General features: G+C 31.2%; 1 protein-coding gene across 1 annotated transcript in view; it reads right to left on the minus strand.

The window, feature by feature from the left end:
• Nucleotides 1–148, minus strand: part of FAM163B (family with sequence similarity 163 member B) — a 199,422-nt gene extending 199,274 nt beyond the window's left edge. Inside the window, exon 1 of the mRNA XM_053695517.1 lies at nucleotides 1–148. This exon is cut by the window's left edge and continues 89 nt beyond it. The gene's annotated coding sequence lies outside the window, so the exon portion shown is untranslated.
• Nucleotides 149–1,853: the final 1,705 nt, after the last annotated feature.

The raw sequence follows: 1,853 nt of genomic DNA on the forward strand, positions 1-1,853 counted from the left end.
CATGCTGTCCTTGCTGCCGTGCCAGTGAGGGGGACGTTGGGGACAGGGAAGGTGACAATGACAAGGGAGCCCTGTGCAGCCCTGCCCGGAGCTGCCGCCTCTCTGAGCTGCTGCTCTCTGACTGATACAGCTTCTACCGCTGCTGATGTTATTGTGTGTGCACGCGCGCCGCCAGGGGACGCGCACCTGCACTCACAGCCCGGGGACCGGGAGGGCTGTGACGTCACGGGCACTCAGTGACTCACTGCCTTGGTCCTCTCCCTGATGGGTCTGTTGGGCACCCACCCACCTGCCCACTGCAGCCTCACGACACCCATTAGTATCTGCACTAATAGAAATGTATTGCAAAATCAGGTGACAAAGTTTTACAAGGTTTGGTTTAATTGCTAAAGTATCTATATGGCTATAATCTCTCTGTTTATCATCTATCTTATCTTATCTTATCTTATCTATCTATCTATCTAATCTATCAATCTATCTATCTATCTATCTATCATATATCTTATCTATCTATCTATCATCTATCTATCTATCTATCTATCATCTATCTATCTATCTATCTATCTATCTATCTATCTATCTATCTATCTATCTAATCTATCAATCTATCTATCTATCATATATCTTATCTATCTATCTAATCTATCTATCTATTTATCTATCTATCTATCATATATCTTATCTATCTATCATCTATCTATCTAATCTGTCTATCTATCTATCTATCTATCTATCGATCTATCTTTCTATCTATCATCTATCTAATCTGTCTATCTATCATATATCTTATCTTATCTATCTATCTATCTATCTATCTATCATCTATCTGTATCTATCTAATATATCTATCATCTATCTATCTATCTATCTATCTATCATCTATCATCTATCTATATATATATATATCTATCATCTATCTATCTATCTATCATCTATCTGTATCTATCTATCATCTATCTGTATCTATCTATCTATCTATCTAATCGATATATCATCTATCTATCTAATCTATCTATCTATTTATCTATCTATCTATCATATATCTTATCTATCTATCATCTATCTATCTAATCTGTCTATCTATCTATCTATCTATCTATCATCTATCTAATCTGTCTATCTATCATACATCTTATCTTATCTTATCTTATCTATCTATCTATCTATCATCTATCTGTATTTATCTAATATATCTATCATCTATCTATCTATCTATCTATCTATCTATCTATCATCTATCATCTATCATCTATCTATCTAATCTATCTATCATCTATCTATCATCTATCTGTATCTATCTATCATCTATCTGTATCTATCTATCTATATATCTATCTATCTATCTATCTATCTATCTATCTATCTATATTTATCTAATCGATATATCATCTATCTATCTAATCTAATCTATCTATCTATCATCTATCTGTATCTATCTATATCTATCTATCTAATCTATCTATCATCTATCTATCAATCATCTATCTATCTAATGTATCATCTATCTATTTATCTACCTGTATCTATATATATATATATATATATATATATATATCTATCTATCTATCATCTATCTATTTGTATCAATCTATATATATTGATCTATATATCTGTACCTATCATCTCTCTATGTAATCTATCATCTATCTATCTATCTATCTAATCTATCTATCATTTATCTATCATCTATCTGTATCTATCTATATTTATCTATCTAATCAATCTATCATCTATCTATCTAATGTATCATCTATCTATCTATCTATCTGTATCTATCTATCATCTATCTATCTATTTGTATCTATATTTATCAATCTATACATCTGTATCTATCATCTCTCTATCTAATCTAT

Source organism: Bombina bombina, chromosome 12 (genome assembly GCF_027579735.1).
Source record: "Bombina bombina isolate aBomBom1 chromosome 12, aBomBom1.pri, whole genome shotgun sequence".
NCBI lineage: Eukaryota > Metazoa > Chordata > Amphibia > Anura > Bombinatoridae > Bombina > Bombina bombina.